The sequence below is a fragment of the Andrena cerasifolii genome, chromosome 3, assembly GCF_050908995.1.
Source record: "Andrena cerasifolii isolate SP2316 chromosome 3, iyAndCera1_principal, whole genome shotgun sequence".
Classification (NCBI taxonomy): domain Eukaryota; kingdom Metazoa; phylum Arthropoda; class Insecta; order Hymenoptera; family Andrenidae; genus Andrena; species Andrena cerasifolii.
In genome coordinates this window covers 11,006,625-11,027,585 of record NC_135120.1, presented here as the reverse complement: position 1 = coordinate 11,027,585, position 20,961 = coordinate 11,006,625, and the positions used below count along the sequence as shown (strand labels likewise).

At 40.1% G+C, this 20,961-nt stretch overlaps 1 protein-coding gene across 4 annotated transcripts in view; it reads left to right on the top strand.

Moving 5' to 3' along the window:
- The first annotated feature begins 8,205 nt into the window (after positions 1-8,205).
- Positions 8,206-20,961, top strand: part of 5-ht7 (5-hydroxytryptamine receptor 7) — a 226,831-nt gene continuing 214,075 nt past the window's right edge. For 3 of the 4 annotated variants that reach the window (XM_076808789.1, XM_076808790.1, XM_076808784.1), the window contains exon 1: positions 8,207-9,171. The gene's annotated coding sequence lies outside the window, so the exon portion shown is untranslated. Of the gene's footprint in view, positions 9,172-20,961 lie in introns of all 4 variants that reach the window. The other variant, XM_076808785.1, reaches the window with a different exon arrangement.

Below are 20,961 nucleotides of genomic sequence, written 5' to 3'. Positions count from 1 at the left end.
CAGGCTTCAATGGAAGATTTTGATCAAGCGAATGGAGTTTGCAGATGAAAAGGCCATAGTTCAATTCATTTTACTGTTTTATTTAGTTCTAAGAAACCAGAAATTTGTTCGCGATTATGTTCCACATTATGTGCGTAGTTTCAATCTGAGTATTAGAATGGAAAAAATTCGACAACTATTGGATTCACAAAATTGTTTCTGATATTTGAAAGATGGAACGAATTTAACATTGAATGACTAAAGAATTATAAAAATTTGTAACTTCATGCGATGTACTTTGTATTTACAAATGAAAACTGCATATTCGTTTAAGATTTTAAAGAACTTCTGACATAAAAGGTTTGGACGTAAAAGTTATGGTTAAAACAGAATTTCTAGCAGTATTAAGTACCCAAGTTTTCAACAGTAACATCAAACCAGGAAGCCCATTCATGGGAACAATTCGTCAGCAGGAGTGCCATCTCGTTATTTTTACCCCCGACAATCTGAATACTTAATATCTTTCATTTGTGACAGTTCTTCGGCTCGTAGAAATATGATGTATTCAAATTGCTCCTAACAGTACGGACAGTTAAACTGTGCTCAATCACGGGAATATTTTCGATGTTAACGTGAAAATTTATTCCGGTCACTACAGAATTTTTCCAGGCAACCCGACCGAGCATAAGGATACGATTATATTGGCTTCGTTTGATTTATATGCTGTGAAATACTTTCTGTTCACCGCGATGCAGGCTATTCCACGTCTATTCCAATCGATCTCTTCACTAATAATAATTAATAACAATGCCCAGGTCACTGAATTAATCCCCTGTAGCTTCGTTAAATTTCTGACGCATAAAAAAGTGAATTGCCCTAAACTAAATTAATGTAATAAGAATCTTCGTTTCTTCTATTGTCCTGAATTCGTGCAATAATTCAATTGCCTTCTACATAATATTCTTATAAAGAAAAGCTGATTAATTTCTTCGCGTCCCAACCTCTATTCAATAACTGCAAACTATCCGATTACTTGTTTTCCTAACTGAGGAACCAGATATTATTATTGTTATTAATCGTCTTTATTACTCAAAAAAGAAGAAACCTGAGTATGTACAGCTAAAGACGAGGCTGCAGTGGTAACACTGTTGGGAAGTCTAACCGTGAAACTAAAATAGAGACAACAACAAACGAACATAATAAATATTAAAAATTAAGACTTAACGCTGAACGTGAGAATAACACAAAAAGTAAAGTAAAGTAAAAAGTGAAAGTACATGGATTAAGGCAAGACGGAAAGAACGAATAAATTATCTTAAGAATAGTGTAATCGTGTATGTCGTTTAAATGACGAGTCAGATTTTAATTCGCGAATGAAAGTTGGAAGAGTGTTAATGTAATGGGCTGCGATGTAGGAAAAAGATGCTCCAATACCTTCATAATTTACTCATGCATCTACATCTCCAGCCTGTACATACATACCCCACACGCAACCCCTAAACAACGTATCTTCCAAACGCAGATGCACAGCGATGACGATCCGTTTAATCGTCCCAGGTAGTTGACTCGAGTCATTGAAAGCCCGCAAATTGCCTTAATACTGCCGCCCCGTATATTATAACAAACGATTCGGCCGGAAATTAGTCTCGGAATTGCTGGCAACGGATTCAGGCGTATCGTGGCGAAGCGGAAAAGGCGACTCGTCGACGCGGCAGGTGGCTTTTCTAAAACGTTTCGCAGTTAAACGAATAGCCCGGGGCGCGGACCAAGTAATTTCAGCGTGAAAGTAATTCGAGAGAGCCCGGGCTGGTGTTGCGTTTCAAAGAGCAGCTCGCTGGGGAGCGGACCCAGCCGAAAGCTCTCGAAAATCTCGTAAGACACGAGGTTTTTTAAAGGGTGAATCGCAAACACTTGCTTCCGACGGTTCCACTCGCGACAGGGCTGGACGTATCGCGAGACCCAGCCAGCCGTTAATTGACACTTCCCTCGCGAAGTCCATCCCCTTCCGATAGTTTTCGCTGGACGAAGCGTGGGCTACCACAAAGAGCAGCGAAAATGGTCAGGATGTATCTACAAAACCGTGAACCGCTGGATGTGACATCCTTTTGAAGAAAGGATTCAAGCCAATTTAAAGGGGATAGCGAGAGGATTCTATCTCGTAATTCTGAAGTTTGTTTGCTGTTTCCTGCAGTCACTGTTTGGACTTTGTCTATGTTTCTTCTTCGCCATTCAGGGGCGGTGGAAAGTTACGAGGACAATGCAACGGTTATAATTGGTTGAAAGATTTATGACATCTTCGGACTTGACACAAGTTGTTTGTCATGGGATTGTAATATTTCGTATATAAAGTACCTACATGTATAATGTTGAAGTATACATAATTCATGATAAGATTGAATAAAAGTAGCACTTTGAAAATAAAGAAACTCTTGGATCAATTGCTAATATCGCTCTCACTTTCGATCCCTGGAAGACACTATAAACTTTATGAGGACGTTTCAGATCCCCTCGAGAATTCGCGGACAATTTGAGCGAGCACTTGACGTAACATAAAATGCTTTCAATTTCGAAAAGCCTATATATTCAGGATATTTTTTATCCTGCGTCTTAACACAAGACAGAAGATCCTTTCGAGCCTTTTAGCTATGAAAATATGGAAGTTTGTAATTTTCCTCAAACGGAAAAGCTCCATTCAATACTTTTATTTTTGGAGGTCCTTGTAGTTAGTCCTGTTGTGGCCATCACAAACGTGGACAATTTTGGGGAACATACCTAATTTTAATTCATACATATCTTTTACAATGAACTTAACAATCACGCTCCTAAAGTTTCGAAAACGTTCAAACACGCAATTTTACACTGGCCGCTTTCCGAGCGGGGCAAACAGTGTACCAACTGCGCCCTGTTTCATAGCCCAAGTCAGAAGTAGGATTTCCAACGAACCTTTTTCAATCAGCCAGCGGCGAAAGCGAAGCGCCAGTAATTTTTAGGAACGATTCAACCGGAATTCTCAGCAACAAGTGTTGGACGTACGAGTGCACGGCGTGTGGGGCTGGCGACTATTATTTGCGATTCAGTCTCTCCCGTCTCTGAACTCTCATTGTGCCGGTTGAATCCGGCTATCATTGTCGAACAGAAGTCCATCGCGCGAGCTGCACGCCACGATCGTTAATCCGATCTCATGTACGCCGCACGTACACGTTTTATCGAACAGAGGGCACTCTGCCCTAGCACTAATAATGTCAGATGCAACAGGACACTCCGTGAAATGCATCGATATGTTGGGACGATGCATCGACGTGCAGCTGGAATATGGAGTATAATTCAGAACCGAAGTCGAACGAGGTCGTACATCGAATCGGTGATTTCTCGCCATTTTTGGGAAGGACTGGATCGAGATTTTAAGCGTCTCTGTGAAACAATCTGGAGACCTTTGTTGGGGTGAATAATTGTAGGTATGGGTGTCGAAATTTATTTCAGTAGAGAATCCTTCCTTTGTGGAAGGGAGCTTGATTATCTCGCATTATGGAGAGTGGAGCTTAACCCCCATCCGTCCCTCGTGTCAATGTCAATTTGACACAGTTTTCCCGTAATAAGTTATATATTATACTGCTCTGTTATTTGTGATTCTTGTGAACAAGCAGTATGTCCTGCGCATCATTTTATTTCATGCGAAAGTTGTGAAAACTCTAAGATGTAAATGTTAACTCATCAATTTGAATAAAAAACAAATCGAAAAATAACTGTTTACCTTGTCATTTCATCGATCTTCAACCACTGTGTCAGTTCGACACTGAGGGACAGGTTTAGGGATTGCAAATTAAAAATACCGGTAATTCGGTTAAATTTTCAATTAAAACCGGTTCACCAGTAATTTCTTAAGGTATTGAAAATATAAGAGTAAACATTACGAAAAAAATGTTCAACTCTAATCGCATTATAAAAAGTATATGCAAATAAAACTGTTCTGAACATAAAATATAAAATGATATAACACAAAATGAGATACCTCGGTTTTCGTCTGTATTAATAAATGAAGTTTTTTTTCAGTGATAACAACGGAGTTAATGAACGCATATATGCGCTACATTGCTATACATAATTCATCGAATTACCGGTAAAAATTTAGTTCATGAAATGAGAAACGGATGAGGGTTAAGTGCTGATACAAATAGGGGTTGATAGAAGGCACTGGATGAAAGAAAAGAATTGTAACTACCTAATAATTTCTATGTCTATGCAAGCTGTAGCATGATTGATATCATCTAGAGTTTAGCACTTATGTCAACGACTAATAGATCTTAAAATGAACATACCTATCTTCTTACGGATTGTTTCAATTTACAACCTACACACTATCGCCGTTCAAACTTAACAAACTTACCATTGTAAGTTTCTCTTGCAATTTTAAAATTGTCTACCTTCCTCTATAAAAGGGATTCGTAGAAGAACCTCATCAATGCTCAAACGCTAAGTAATCAAAGCAATGCTACGTTAAACAGAGGGATAGTATAATTCCAACAAACGTAACGTTTGTATTATATCATTTCCGTGAGGCAGCAGCGTTTACTGCATACGCTATTCGCGTGCGGAGGAAAGTCAAAAGTTCACTTTGGGGAGATTACAGAGAGTCGAATCGTTCTCTCTGCCAGTCCGGTCACGAATCGATGAGTTACGAGAATTCGTTCTTGACTCACTCTTTGGCGAAACTTTCCTCGTATTAAATTTCCTTCTCATTACCTCCACCTGTTATTCGCGAGCCCCGGGCGTTAACGGTAATTTAAAGTCAGCCGCGTCCGCTGCAATCGAAGGAAACTTTTATCCCGCCCGATCTCGGCTCTGAAATCTGTCTTCCGTTTTGTTGTTTTTCCGTCCACCCCAGCTAAATGCACCGTGAAAGGGGGGCCAGAGCGACGCTCTTCATTTTCTGAAATCACGTTTACGCGCGGCGGTAAAAATGTACTCCGCCTCTATCTTTACGACGAGAACTATTCGCTCCGTTCCTTTTTGCGGCAACGGCGCGCGCAACGTTACAGTCGCAGCAAGTCGACGCGAAAATCTTTTTTAAATTCTTATCTCCGGTGTAATGGGATTTTTTTTTTTAAGTTCGCGCTGGGTCACTCCACGCCCCTTTGTGATCTTCCTAAACTATCGCGCTGCAACTACCGCGTAATGATATTTCGTTTTCAGACAGGAGCTTTTGCTCGAAGGCATTATCGCGCGGAGGTCAGGACACAAAAATGTGGAATTGCTTATGAGCTCCGCGAGGTGCACACGTTCTCGCATTGCTTTCTGGAAACTATTTTCCGACGAATTTGTTTTAAAAATATGTTTTGCGTTGCTGGGGAATCGTGGAGATCAATTTCGATAAAGGAAACATTTGTTGGGAAAGGGGGCAGTTTCTGGGTCGGTGTTTGTGTTAAGCGAGACAAGCTTCTGTTAAAATCTGTTGCAGTCTATCCCAAAAAGGAAACTGCAGGAGATAGCTTTTGCTTTGGATGCTAGGTACGTTCGTTTTTGGACGAAAGCATTTCGTTATTAAGTTGACCAGCGGTCCCCGAAGTCCATTACCTTCCATTCCACTGTCTTATATTATTATCCCGAAAATTCACTTCCGTTGTAAAAACACGTTCGCGTGGGGTGTCAGAGACACGTCAGAAAGGCACGCGATCGATGTGGAAAGCTCGAAAGCTCTGTCTTTATGTACAATGAAAACAGTCGCGGTTGGATGTGGTGCTTTCATATCGACGACGAAGCGACGAGTGTTCTTTCCAATTAAAATTTTACGTCGAATGGAAAATGATATTTATTTTCATGATTTGCAGATAAAGAATTAGGAATTCGATGAAATGGAATCGGTACATTTGATAGAAGATAAAAGGCTACTGAATTAATTATTGTTATTTCGACAATTTCAGTGAAAAATGGGAGAACACACAGTATCATCCGGGATAACATTTATGTCTCGAATGTGTAAAAAAATTATAACTCATAGTATGCAAAAGTAGTAACTAAATATTTGCATTGAATTATTTTTACTATAAATAAAAGGAAATGTAAAACCTATAGACAATGGGTAAAATAGTGGGCACATGTGCGTGCATATATAAAAAAACTATGCATGGGAATTAAGTATGCAAAGCTAAAAACATAATGGGAAAGCTTATTCTATCACGGAACGAATACACTAAATTAATTCACAAATGGAGTACCGGCATTTTGAGAGAAAATTAACAAAGATTAAATTATCATTCGGATGAAATGCTTTACAGGTTCATTTAGTACATTACGTACAATGCATGCTACATCCAAAAATTGGAACAGAAAATTATAATAATTAATGCAATTCATATATACGTTTATTAGGTTTAATATTCGGATACCATGCTGCTCCTGAATTTATTGCTGCGGGTAATAATTATTGCAACACTTTGCCAAGATAAAAACAACTCTTTTAAAATTATGGTACTGTCTTCTATAGTTAGCTTTAAAATAATACGGAAAACAGTTATTTGTAAAGCAAGCCAATTGGAGTATTTAGTTCAACGACGTCTTTCGAATATATAAATATTCTTTCAGCGGCATCTGTGACAGTACTTTCAAATAAATTGAGCTCTTGCAAATCACATTGCTCCAATTCACCCTAGAAATTTTTTATAAAGTTGATATGGAGTGATCGATTGGTATTGAATATTGCAATATCCAGGTATTTCACAGAAATGAAAAATAAACGACTAAAAAGTTATCGCCCGTCAATTTTATTTAAAAGAACATTGACCTATTTGGATTGCACGGTCTCCGAATATTAAAGTTAATGTGTACAGAAGACCATGTAAATAATTATAATACTAAACGTAAGTTAAGTGTAAAAATTAAATGCCACGTGTTAAATTCAAATTGAGCGCCCTTTTACGAGCCGCACAAAAGGAAACTTGCACATGAAAAAACTGAAAATACACATGCGTAAAAGTAAATATTACTCGCAAAAGATGAAATAATCCTTTAAGAGGGGATTCTCGTGTAACAGCCTCCAAAATTTATACATTTTTTTGAAAAAACTATTGTTAATATTTCATTAATTTTTTTTGGAATATAAGGAGGCAACTTTAAACTTGCAGAAAATATTTCTTTATGTCGATCCTCCTTATTATTTATTAATTATTGTGGAATCTTGTCCACCTGTTCGACGACGTAACTCTTGTTGCCGGAATGTGTAGCACCCATCACAGTTAACTGATTGCAAAAAAAAATGGAAGTTTCTTAAAGTTAGATAGTTTACGCTGGGATTGGTCCACTTTAAAGAAAAAAAAATTAAAAACTAAAAGAGTTATACCGTTTGAAAGAAAAAGTAAGTTTTTTCCTTAGAAAATTTTTTCACATTATTCTTTATATCGTCGAAAAAAGTATAAATAGAAACTAAAATTAAAATTTTATGTCCAGTACCAGCGTAAATTACTTAACTTTAAGAAAATTTTCTTCTTTTTGCAATCAGATGAACGCGACAGGTGCTACGCCTGACGCCAACATCGTTAACGCAATTCCACAATAATTAATAAATAATAAGAATGATCGACATAGAAAAACAATTCTCTGTCACACAAAAATTCAGAACGATAGTTCAAGATACAATAAAACAGCCTGCCAAACATCAAATTAATTTGTTGAACCGTTTTTGTACAAAAAATTCACAAAGACTTACCTATTTTTCGGCCCAACAAGACGCAATCTCCCCATAAGCGTACCGTTATTCACTGCATTATATGTATACCTCTGCTGGCTAAATGAACACACGAAGCAGGAAATTTCAGTTTCCCGCCTGAAATCGTTCTACAAAATACATCTACTTTCCCCCAGAAAACTGCAAATATAACAATGTCTAAATACACCGTAACATTATGGATAAACATTCTTTTAACTCACCTGTAACATTACTGGTCCGCTCGAAACTCGTATATCCCCGCGGTAAGGAAATAAACCGGAACTTGCATAGGCGCAGGTGAAGAGTCCGATTTCTTGAAGCCTATTCACGAGCACAGTACTTTGTACAGGTTAAGTTGCCGAAATGCGTGGCGCGAAAAATGCATCGGCCGAGCGGATGCACGCGGGCAAGAAAACAACGGCGGCAGGGCGTAACGATACGTTGCGTCATGCATCGGACGGTTTTCCGGATAGGGCAGTAATTTGGCGGCGCGGCGCACGCGCCGCAAGGCGGGTCCAGGTCAACGGCAAGAACCCAGTCTAGTCGTACGACGAACGTCCAACTGGCATGTCTATGTCGCGGCGCTCCGCAAGCTCGCGGGCACATCCGGTCCCCCCTCTATCTCGCTCGCCGAGCCAGTGAAGGCACGAAGCAACAGGACGAAGCCGCAAACGGACGGAGCGCAGCAAATCGTACCGCGAACTTTTCCCCCGTGGAAACGATACGCCTGCACGAATATCGTCTACTTACCGATTCGAGAGGTTTCTTCTTTACGAAGCACCGATCGGAAGTAATTCTGTCAGATGCCATTGCCACCGTCGAAGGATTCAGTGACCACATAGCTCGGATCTCGTAGACGAGAACAGTTTCAAGATTATTACACGTTGATAGTATCGAAGAGTGAAGATGCCGGTGCAGCAGAAATGGCATTAGAACGAGATGACAGAGAGCCCTGGAGCAACGAGGTTAGGGAAGCCACGAATCCTCTGCCAGTCGATGCTTTTTACCCTCGGGAAGAGCACTGTCAATCACAGGCGAGAAAATTGGAGGGAAAGTAAATAAAAACGATCGCCTTTTGGGACGCGCTCGCGGAAGCAATCAAGAGGCTTGGAGTACGTAGGAAGAAAAAGTTGGCGCGTAATTCGAATCTCGACGGGAGCCGGCAACGGCGGGGGAATTCGACGGTGGTGTCTCCTTTCTTCTCCAGTGAGTGCGACGAGGGGAGACTGACGCGCGAGTCGCGAGACGGACAGAGGTCGACGCACCTGTTTTGTTTTCGCTCGTTCGCGGTAGTTGCTAGTCGGAACAAGTGTCTTCGGGGACGGTTACCGTACGAGTGGCGTGTGAACGGATCTGGTGGTACCGACGGAGATTTTCTGGAGGCAGTTAATGATCAGCGATCGATCATCGCGGAGCAGAGGAACCCGATGGAAATTGGCATCTCTTGCTCCTGCTGCGCTGCGACGAGAGCATCGCGTGTCACGGCCGAACAGGTACTGTGAATTTCGCCACTCTTAACCTTAATGTTCCATGCTAGAATTATTACTGGCCAGAGCGGCGGAGGGGGGATAAGAGTGTGTCGGCTGGAAGCGGTGGAAAAGGAAATTGGTTCGTATTGACCTCTCTCGGTCGTCTAGGAGCGCACATGGTGCGCGCCGAGGAAAGGTTGGCCTATCGGGTAGTTGCGAGCAAGTTTCAACACGTTCACTCGCATGCTATACAGTTACTCATATTGAAAGCTCTCAGCACTCCAGCTTATGTATTACGATGTAAACTTTATCGTAGTCAATGTCGAAAAATGCTGATTTTTATAGTAGGCAGTACGGAGAGAAAATTTCGTGGGATATTACCGAAAGTATACCGTTCACGAAGGTGGATGTACAGGATAGGAACTTAATGTTAAAAATCGTTTATCTTTTTCTGGGTTAAATATAGTTTTTATTTTTTGGATCTTTTAAGGATATACTCTATTGTTTTATGACTTGTATTCATTATTTTTGCGATTTCAACTTGAGAGTTTCCTTGATTACGACGAGTAATCACTAGCTCTTGTTCAGTTGGCAATTTTTAGGTAGCTACTAAGTAGATATCACTGCATATCACTTTACAAAATTTCACTGAATTTTAATACTTTCTTAATACTTTTCAAAATTTTCCTGAATAGAAGGAAGTAAGTCGCTTGCGCTTCTAGATCAAAGAATCACGAATTACTCAGGCAAATTTGATTTGTAGACCTATATTAATTCGACATATTTTTTATACGACTCCAAATTGTTCGACCCTCACCTAAATCGCTCCACATCCGAATCTTAATATATAAAGCAGAAAGCTTCTATATGTTTGTGCGTTTGTCTGTCGCCTAAAAACTTTCGAACGATAAACTCTGCGATCACGTAATGTGCCTCAACTCATTATGCCTGATTAATCCAGATGAATGTGATTATTTTCATAAATTTTTTTTTTATAAAATAAGTATCTTAATTTCGGGCGAAGGCGAGTAGTATAGCTAGTGGTATCATATTAAGTGATTCTATTTCAATATAGGGTAAACTATACAATGATTGGCAGCCTAAGCAAACATCCCAATTCGAATGTCTATATTTTTTTGTGAAGTTTTTATATGGTCTTAATTTTCAGTTATTATCAATGATTATTGATTTCTCATTAAACTAAAACATCTCGAGTACCTATTAAGTCTTTTATTTTAAAAATATTCAATGAAAAACAAAATAGGCATAAATGTACAATCATTGGCACCCTAAAATTTCAAGTTATATAGAAAAACATATGTAGTTAAGAACGAAGTTCAAAGTGTTTAAGCAGAATATTTCGTTCACTATTAAATACCTACGACACTTAGTAAATCTGCATTTCAATACATTCCTTAGTTATAAAGCGACAAAATATAATTACCCACCCCTTATCAAAATTTGAAGCAAACGCCTAAAACTCAGCCCTCTATTTGTAGTTCAACTACTGGGGTTTGCAGTGTTGTAGTGAAAGAAAACTAATAAATTGTAAAACAGTACTTTCTAAGCTTGTACTTCTTAATATTTAACTTTTTAGTCAGGAGTGCCAGAATTAATGCAGTTTACCCTATCAGAAATTTCGTGTAGCACCAAGAGACACTTTTATCAAAAGTGCCTTGACAGTGAACGTGTTAAAATGTTTGCTGATGATAGAATCGGCAATGTTTCCAGAGATATGTAATTCTTTAACTGACTAAATGCTCGAGAGCTTCCGTAATGCTAGCCTCGAAAGCGGCGGATGTCGAGGTCAGAGGCTCGTTATAAGATGCATCGAACAGGGTGATTACTTATTGAGATACTGTCAGGATGTACGTAGTAGTGCGAGCTCTGTCGATGGACAGATTATAGAGTAACTCGACGTTTTGGAGCTACTTGAAAGGAACGTCCACTAGATTTTTAATCATTCTCGTATTTGACGTTCACTCACTCGGAGTACAGACACGTTTTTAACCCCACAGGATTTCTACATTCGCGAAAAATTTGTTCGAAGCCCATAGAATATTTCTTCGTATTCTCCATGCTCAGGGAAATCTGAAGAAAAATACCTTTCGCTAAGAAAATTTTCAAGCACATTAAGATCAAAGTGTTCGCGTACTCGTTAAGTTTTATCAGTGCCCTTAAACTTGTTATTTCTCTTATATCTGATATCTATTGAAGGGAAAGCCGCGTCTTGTGATTTATTATTCTAATACCTCGCACTACTTCGTAGTCGTAGGACGCATCGCACAATTACACACTTGTTTCAGTTCACGGAATAGCGGGAGATTTGAATTTTGAATGATAAAGGATCGCGATGATTTCAGAGGGACGTTTCGATTAATTCGATCGAGTCGAAGGCTTCCTGGAGAAACGAACGATCCCCGTCGTCGAAATCGTCGACATTATTTAAAGATAAATTGCGCGACCGCATATGGGACGGCCGAGTGTTCCCATGGCGGGTGTGCCCCGCGAAATGCTTGAATTTAAATGAGTGATTTAATCACGCGAAAAATGGGAATAACCCAGTTGCATCGTTGACCCTTTTGTGCACGCGGGAGCTTTAAAACAAATGGAAATATCATGGTAATACCCCATTATCAATCATACCGTCGTTACAAAACACACGCGACGTCTTCAAGGCCTCCGAATGCAACGCTTGTCACGAATCCGTTGATTACTCTTTGCGCTCTACGCTGAGCGATTGGCTATCTTCGAGGGGATCAGATCTTTGAAACTCCCACGACTTTGAGTTCTTGTAATTAGCAGGGTTCGTTTGCGCGGGTGAGAATAATAGGTTATCTTCGCGGGGGCGGCAGGCAAATTGTCCAAGTGTGTAATAGAACGTGGTGAGGGCAGAGATGCGAATTTCAGTTCCTGAAATAGTTGTAGGATTTTCTGTGTAGTAATTATTTTATTAGTAAGTATTTACGTTTCAGTTGAATACAGGCTATTTTAATGATATAACACTTTAACACTTTGATCGTATCTTCATCTCAGAAAACGACACAGAAAACTAACGAGAATTTTTCTTTTACTGCCGAAAAACATCAACCGCGGATTACTCTTAGGTATGCTCTAAGGCTTTAAGGGATTACTACTCTGTTGCCAGGGAAATCGCAGTGAAGTTTACGTGAAATGACTGGGCACTAGTGTTGCCATAAACAGGAAAATAACTTGGATGTGTAATGCGTTTAGAATTTTGGCAATTGGATTTGTCCCATTTAAAACCTGTCCCTTTTATAGCACCTCTCTCCTACCTACAAATACCGATAAAACGTTGCAAATATTTCCCAAAATAGTCATAGTTTATACCCAAATTGCCTCGGGGTAAACATTCCAGCTAATTCCTAATCAATTTTTATCCACAAATATCTGTCAAAATCCAGGATAACTCAATTGGTAGAGTATTCGATCAGCAGACAAAGGATTGGGGTTGGAATCCCAGTCTAACCAATCTGATCGGTCGATTCTTCTTACTCCAGTGGGATTTACCTACTGGGATTCCGCAAAAGTGGGATCCACCATTCCACCTTTGGGTATCTTCACCTTTGAATTTTCCTGGCCGAAGACAATGGCTGTATTTGTCATCCCACCCAATCCCTCGATACCATCCACTTCTGAATATTAAAATCCGCTAACTGTCCGAACAGCTTGATCGATGGGCCAGCCCTTCGCCGAGCGCGTAATCCAGGTTCGATCTTGCAATCCAAACTCTGGCAATCGGACTCGCGTCCCTTGCCGCCACAAAAAAGTATCCATCATTCGTTTGTCCCGCGTATATACGTAACGATGCACGTGTACTACATAGTACGGCTCTTTCCGCGAAGTTCATAAAAGTTGCAAGCTTGAATTATTCAAAGGGCAGGTCGAAAGGAGCCCGGCGACAGAGAGAGGATACCGATTCGAAAAAGAGAGATTTCTCGTTCCTACGGGGCTCGGATTAACGAGATTTTATGAGCGATGAGGGATTATATGGCTCAGAGAATGAAAGAGACCGGATGGAATTAAGCCAACCTGTCTGTATTTCTCCATTCTCTTTCCTCTCCCCTCCCCCCGTTTTGTTTTAAATCTTAACGGGTAAGTTTTTAAGGCACTTTGGCCCCTTTGAGGTTCCCATTAATATCGCCTTCTCTCTGTAATCGCGCGGGATGTGGAGTTATGTTTCTCGTGAAGCTTTTTTAATTACCTGTCTGGGATTTTATATCCTCCCCGAGATCTCCTGCGATTCAACGGACCTCTCTCTCTCTCTCTCTCCCTCTCTCTCTCTCTCTCTTCCTTTTTTTCTTCTTCCCGCTTGAATTTATTATCGAGGGATGAAACGGTAATGGAATAAAGTATACGGATATGTTTAAACTTGCAACGGGAGCATTTAGGAAGAAGGAGGTCGAGTCTTTTTCCTCGAGCCATGTTATTTTCGTTCATTTTGGAAACGTTAAATTATTTCGCTGTTCGCGCGGCGGGAACGTCTTCGATGTGCATGCCCGCTCGATTCCCTGGATATTACACCGGCGACGAGAGGCATTCGGGGTTGTCTTCTGACGCGCATTCGGCGAGGAAATATTTGAGGGAATTTCTATCCAGTTATATTTCACCGGCGCTGTTTCTTTCATCAGCGAGACCCTCTCCTCTTTAAATATCACTTACCCCGCAGTCACCGTGCCGAGAAAAAATAACTTTTCCCATTTGGATTTTCATAATCCAGCTTCTTCGTTTAAACGCTTGATACTTCTCGCCACTTTGTTTGTTTGCCTGCTTTCGTTCCGCCTCCCCGGCTTATCCGCGGAACGCGTCGGTTCTCAGAGTTATGCATATCAAATGCATCTTTGCACTGCGAGTACAAACATGTACCTTATTTATATAATATTACTTCACACTTTTACGAGAAGAAATGTCGATGTTCCCACTGGAGAACAGTGGTACTTAATTCCATTTGCGAAACGAAAAATATCATTTTGAATATTTTATTAAATATACAAGTATGTTTCTTTGAAATAAATCGAAGAAGAATATTCACACCTAAATATATATTATTCCAGTCTTGAAATTCCGATCACCAAAGGTAACATCGAGAAGTACGTTATTCCATATCTCGTAAAAGCGGGGGAAAAAGTACGAGCGTACGCGGTTGAATATTTAAATGGAGTCTAGTTACAGTCGACAACAGATGTCCACGTTAATGTCTTAAACATCGATTACCTTCGAACTTGGAAAGTTCAAGACTTGTCTTTCCTGGAATGCTTGCACACAGTGTCCATGTACATTCGCGAATATAGTGCACAGCGTCGCGGCAGCTATAGTTCTTTACTTTGCATGTACACATTGCCGTGGAAAATGTTGTCGCTACAAATATCTATCGACAGGGCCGCTTTGCGCACGTTGAAGCCTCCATTCTGCGAATCTCAATGTTTACTTCCTCGCCGGTCTCTGGCGATATGCACAGCTCGTATTGTTCCTAAGTCTGTTTGCTTTAGTCGCATACAGAACGCTGGAAACTTCCTACTTGGACGGTCTTCGCTTCCTTTTAATCGAAACATTCTGCTCCATTTTTCGATCCGCTGAGTGTTTTCCTGTCACCGCTGCTTACATTCTCGCTTTCGAACTGATTTCAGTATCGTGAAACCATCGCCACGAATTCTCCAATTTTCAGACGAAACTGTAGTCCTTGCACAGCCGAAGTGTAAAGCAAAGTATCGTAGCGGAGTATGTTCACTTCGGTTTGAAAGGTTTCAGTCCCTTCACGAGTCCACTTGAGGAAAATTCTTTAATTCGAAGTTGAGGAAACCACTGGGAAGTGGGAATGCTCGTGTATCAAATTTAAAATGTTTAATTGACATACATATTTCAGTAGTTTTTCAATTTGCCTTATGAAATTATCTGCGAAGTAACTTTAATTGAATTATTTTCCACGAGGGCAACACAATGTCAGCGATAAACTTTATTCCTGGTTTCTTCGTTCGAGCTTTATACAACAAATTTTTAATTTTACTCTTGTCCCTCGAAAGGTTTGTGGAAATTACTGTGCAGACTGAAAAGGAACTTTTAAATAAGTATCGTATTCCACGGTAATTTGATATGGAAAAAAGTAAGCTACAATAACTGCTACCACTGCCTTTTTAATATCAATCGCACGTGCTTCTTGCACTCTACTCCAGATTGCTCGATTGTAATGTCTTACTTCGCTGTGACATTAAATGATAGGTACTTTGTTCACTTGTTAGAGAACTATACCACGGTTCTCAGTACGTGTGCCTGTTCTTGGATACCTAGAACGCTTCTACAGAAACAAGTATTATAAAAATATCTTGCCTCGTATAGCTTCTAATTGTAAGGTACCTAGTGGCGCCGAACTTCTGACCACTATAAGAATGTGAGCATCGAAATCCACTCGTTACACATCTCCTCCTTTCACACCCTCCGCTTCATTCCTTCTTTCCTGGTTCGCCAGCCTGCCTCCGTTTCAACCTCCAGCCTGTTCAACCTGCCCTATTATTCTGTCCTTTCAAGCAACACGTATCCCCAGTTTTATTCTCCAGTGGTCATACTCGTTTGACCTATTACTTTATTTCCACTGGTCACAGCCCCAGCTATTGCAAAATCGTTCGCCATTCCACAGTTCCATATCTCACCTTGCGTCCACTTATTAGTTTGCGTTTGATTGCATTAGCCTGCCGATAAAATTCATTCTGGCCTTAGCAAACCAACTTCGACTTTTTCCATCGTTCAAAATTTTGTTTCCTCTTTATCAGTACGAGATATATCGTTCACACCTCGCTTTACAATTTTTTACTAAGCAGCTATATAGGTACAGCGAGTAACGAGGATATTCAGACACTAGGATGTACCTGGATTCATCTCCTTATATCTTAATTAATTATGCATAAAATCAGCTCGTTCTTTTTGCTTGTGTTAAGTATTTATCATAGCTATAAGATATATGGAGTTTTTTTTATCTACCTATTAATTTAGAAACGTTATATTGTAAAGTCGAGCTCAAATTTGTAACCATGTAACACGGAAATTAGTACAGTTCGTGAAGATTAAATAAATTGGACGTAGAATATCTGCACTTTTCGTCGTATTCACCTGATTCACGCGATCAGACGTTAGGATGTTTCTTTGGCGAGTGGAACAGGCGTTCGTGTGTAGTAATTCCAGAAGAACTGATTATTATACAGCAATGATGCCTCGCTCTGCTTTAGCGAAAGTGTACTTAAGCGAGTGGCACTTATTTCGATTGAAAGTCTTTATCCCGGCCAGAGCCGTGTCTATTTAGAACATTGCGAATTGAGGATATTAAACAGTTGTTCTCGGGAATTTAAATCTTTTCGCTCCTGCTTTGCATTTGGGAATGATTAAAGTATATTGCAAAGCCTGCATTATCTAAACTATAGGATATTCGCTTTTCTGACGTCGGTTATTTTGTATTCTAGGTAAAATATCAAATAATCAGATTTTAGTTTATTTAGCTGCCTACGACGATATTTTTCGTGTGCTTCAAAGTATCTAGCACAAAGCCTTTTTCTTGTGATAAGAACGCTCTAAAAAATTCTCCATAAAGATATTTTTAATGCCAGTAATCTCAGTTACGATACCATATATCCTTGCCAAGTTTACGACGCTTCTACCACTCTCCACATTTTAAATAATCTCTTCTTTAGTTTCTATAGCCGACGCCACACGTTTTCCTTTTATACCATTATTGCATGTGAACACGTTCATTATCACTTTCATATTAAATTGTTAAGATTAGAGTTGCAGATCAAATTTAATTGGCAGGAGGCATTTTTTACGAAAGCACGTTCTCTATGCAGCTAATAAAACATTCGAATAACAAAGCTTCGAAAATAGCACACTCGGCTAATAAAAATGTGGATAATGGAGGCTCTGTGCGTTTTTAATTTTCATTCGATCCCATCAATTAGGTCGAATAAAATTGGAAGAATCAGTTGTGACTCTTGTGAATCAGTCAGCTCTATGGAGCTCGCCACTATTTTTTAAGGATGCGACACTTAGAATCAATCATTCTCAGGACAGAATTTTACGTTTTCCGTTGGACGTTGAAATTGGAATGCAAACTGGAAAGTAACTCATTCGCAACCTTTGCGTCGATTCTTAGTTTCATCCGCCATTCATCATTATCGTTCATAGTCGAGGATTCCGCTTTTAGATTTCCTTCTACGCCCTCGACGTTATCGTTGCAACGCTTGAAAGTATTTTCCTCCTTCTACTAACAGAGAGAGGAAGGAATTTCACCCTTATATTTCACGGGTTACATCTCCCTCGATATCTTAGCAGACTATTTCGAAAGCCTATTCAGCATACTTCGCTTCGCTCCGTTGACACTCAGGTTACACCTGACGTTGTATCCACTTTTAAATCCATGCGGTGTGCACTTCTACACAATTTCGCACTTTAGCCCACCCTCGGGGCCAAGTCGAATAAGATGCACATTATTTATGACACCATTCTTCCGGGGGATTCGCTATTCCTACGGAGCAACCCTTTCGACTTGATTTGTTTCGTCCAAGACTCGTTACAGCGCGATATAACTACAAACGTTTCCTCTGCTTCTTTCATCCCCTTCCTTTATCTTCCAGTTCCTACAGCTTATTCTTACTTATCTATTCATTTTCAGCTTCTCCCATTCTTGTTCCTCGCCTTTTCATTCCTGCCCTTTTATTTTACTTTTACGAGGTGCAGGAGATGTAGGAAGCAAGGGATGAAATAGAGGGAAACGTTTTAACCCTTCGCACTTCAAATATGCTTCTCAGACACATCAAAGTTGGAAGTTTATATGCTGGTGTTATTGAAGCTTGAAATAGTGAAAGAATTCGAGGTTCGTACGATTAAATGAATTATATTGATCTTCAAATCACTGTACTCTATTTTTTACTATTCCAAAGTTCTGTGTTTGATGAGCTAATAAAGTTGGAGCGCAAAGGGTTGATATACGAGTAAACGTGCACATGATGTATCGTAAAACGTGGATGTAATTTTAGTGGTAAATTTGGCAGATGGAGGTGATAAAAATAATTTGTAGGAACTTCTTGTTCAGCCTTCCCTCTCAATCTTCTTCAAAGGATTTCTACCTCAGCGCTTCAATGATTTTCTTCTTGAATGTGCTTCTACGTGGTTATCTGCAAATAATTCTACTGTTAGAATAACTCATAAGTGATGAAGCCTAATATTCAAGCTCAGGGTGGTCAGTTTGAGTAAATTCATGAATGTAGACATAAAACAATATCAAATTCAAGTATGCCAATAAGAAGTGCAGGAAACATCTACTCTTCAATATAATTTTTCCATCAAAATTCGTGTCATATCCGTTACGACCATTTCTACTAATTTCAAATTTTTCTACATTGAATTTCAACACTAAAAGTGTCCCAATTTAAAGTAGTAGCCATCCACAGTCACTATCATATTGTACCATTATTATGCAACTTTTTTTTTTCAATTCCTCTTACAACCACGACAATTTCGATTCACGCTCCAGCAACAACAGTTTTTCCACCCCCGTTCGAACACTGCTCATTGTGCTTTTGTAGGTATCTCGCGCATCGGTGGACAGGAAATCGGGGATCCCTTTCAGCATTCGTGTCGCGTTATTTTCGAGTAATCTCGAGGCAGCGCTCGCACCAGGTCCTCTGAAAGGGAATTATTCCTGGGGACCCGTGGTGCTTTCGGAAATATCGGACTCTATCGGGAAAGTCTGTTGGGATTGAGGAAGCGTTTGGAGCGTTCTCGAGGACTACGTTACGTTTCATTAAATCCATTCTCCGGAAATCGACGTTGCGCTGTAGTTTTTTGGGGGGCGCCCTTTTAAATCGGTTCGCGGAGCTAGCGGCGGGATTTAAGACGTTTTAGAATGTGCCGAGTTAAAGCTCGAAACTTGGGGGAGCCCAAAACGTTTTGCAAGCACTTCGTGTTCGGTTGTTTGTACAATGTTGTAAATTTTATAAAATCTTGAAGGCGTTGACGGTCTTGGAATTGTTGAGTTTCCAAAATTTAATGCTTTACCTTCTATTTTTTTTCTATTTTATTTCAATTTCTTTTGCTGTGATAAATATCAGAGTTTTGTAAGTGGTTTGTGTTTGGTCGTGTTGTACACTCTTGTAAATTTTATAAAGTCCCCGAAGGTGTTGATGGTCTTGGAGTTGTTGGGTTTTGAAATTTTAATGCTTTACCTTCTATTTTATTTGCATTCCTTTTGCTACGATACATGTCAGAGTTATAACTTTCAAGTCCAAGTATTTCCAATACTTTCAAACCCACTTTCAAATTCCCAAAACACCGTATCCTTCATCTGTTCAAAACATTCACAACGCAAAGTCTCGAGGTCCCACCACTGGCGCGAGCTGGACCATAACGCGCGCAAACACGAGTCTGGAAGAGGGGGAGAGGTTCCTTGGGAGACGTCGAAGATTCCCCGTTTATCAAGTGCCTTCATTGGGATTTATGAAGATTTACTGGTCGAATTTCCTTCATAAATCGGCGGGGACCGCGCGTCGCGCCAACGACGTGGAAAATAAATTCGACGTATCCGCTTTAAGGAAACGGAACCGCTGAGCATATCCCCCTTTAACTGGCTATAGATAAAGCTGCGTGAATGAAAACACGAAAATACGGACATCGGTTGCAGGAGGTATCGCTTCCCCGTCTTATTTATTCATTAATCGCTTAACCTCGAACGATCATCATCCGTTCAAAGCCAGAACCTTGACCCGCGTCAATTATCGCGCAGCCTGTGCGGGCCACGGTCGCTGACGAGCAAGGATAATTCATTTTTTAATTACCGCGTCCGGTGAGTGATAGATCTCATTGTCCTTTCAAGAATCGATCGGGTGTACGCCACCCTCCCCGTTGTTCGTTCGCTCGTCGAGTGCTCTCCTTGCACTCCAATTATTCCTCCATTCGGTTATTACTCGCTAATCCTTTTCACGGTGCAGCCACGTTTCGCGAAGATAAGGTTGACTCGGGGCACGGGGGATGCAAACACATTCGCGGTGGATTCTACAGGTAATTCTGAAGGGGAAACGTCGTGTCAGTGTGGGTGGGATTTTCAGTGGTCATCGAGATACGGTTTGTAATAATACGACGGGATAACTGTGGGTGTATTATTATAAAATTTTGTCTTTTATTTAATTTAGTAGCATAGTTTCCTTTGGAAAGTTATATTTTCATTGCAACATTTTGGGGAGCTTAATTTGGAAGCTGAATATTTGGAGTTCTGAATTCGGTATAGAAAACGTGTGTTTTGTATATAAACGTTACGATAGGTACTAGATGTTTTTAAAGAGATTGCCGTGAATGTGTTATTCAGAGGCGCAGAGTGAATTCAGCGAGTGTAAGGTATTTCGTTTGGCAAGGCATTGTTTCGAAAGAAACTGAGAACTTTTGTTTCATGCGTATCCCTGACAATTATTGTTTAAAACGGCGCAAGCGTGGCGTGGTTGTTCGTTATGATAACGCGGATTTACTAGTGATCGTTGTTTTGGTGCAACGTATTGATTGCACGCCTCGTTCTGCGTTTCGGGTTTATGGACAAATTATTCAATTTAATAATTCATCGTTACGTTTCATCATGGAGTAATTTAGCGCTGCTTCAATGTGTACATGACGTATTGTCGCTTGAATAGTGCACCTAAAGTGCCACGGAAGATATATCGTTGCTTCCGTAAGCCGTTAAACAAGTGTTTGTAGATCACTTTAACCAGTGGGTCACTGGAGAAGCAAAGTGCATTTACTAGGTTGAAAAATCGGCTTTCTAAACTA